This window comes from Daphnia pulicaria, chromosome 2 (genome assembly GCF_021234035.1).
Source record: "Daphnia pulicaria isolate SC F1-1A chromosome 2, SC_F0-13Bv2, whole genome shotgun sequence".
Lineage (NCBI taxonomy): Eukaryota > Metazoa > Arthropoda > Branchiopoda > Diplostraca > Daphniidae > Daphnia > Daphnia pulicaria.
The window spans coordinates 11,871,072-11,871,915 of NC_060914.1; positions in this window are offsets into that span (position 1 = coordinate 11,871,072).

The window sequence follows — 844 nt, forward strand, 5'->3', positions numbered from 1 at the left end:
TTCGACAAGAAGCTGTATGACTACTCTATTTCTATTTCTATCATTCTACACATATTTATATTCATGGTTACGAGCCTTCGAGCGAAGGAGAAGTTTTCTTATTTTTCCTAACATCATGTTTCACGGTCAAATGGTCATCAAACTCTTCACCGAGTCGAAAACTTGTTTGGTTGTTGTTGTTTTTTTAATTTTCTTTTGAACACGGGTATTCTTTATGATTTGGCAATCATTGGGTCAGAGAAACGATACTATTTAATATCGTAAAAATTTCAGTTAAAGTTCATTCACGACGAAACCGACACTAAACAAATTGCGATAACACGATTGATCAGGAATAGTTTCCACCTCAAATGGATTTGAAGCCAGGAAAGAAAAACAATTCTCTCTAATTTCTAATTCAATTAAAGGCGACCCTGCAATATTTATAGGCATTCAATTTTATTCGAGTCTCTCGAATCAATTTCGTTTCCCGCATCTGGAATAAAAACAAATACTAAGCGAATCGAGATAATCGACACATCATAAATAACTTATGCCTCGCATATTTCATCCGCCCAAAGAAATTCCAGACAGAAAAAAAAAGTGACCGGACTTGAACTTTCTGTGGGCATATCATATAACCAGCTCTTATTAGAACCAAAATCAAGGGGTGAAAGGTATTACATATGTAGAGGCAAATAACAATTTTCTACTTCAGGGGGTAGAAGGTTAAAACGGTAAGGGAAACCTGTTTTACCAACTGGAAATATGGACGAGAACGTAAGACACGCCCAATAATGGAGGGTATATAAAGGTAGAGCCTCTCCTCGCTAGTACATAGTTGTTGCAGTTTCATATTTAGCAA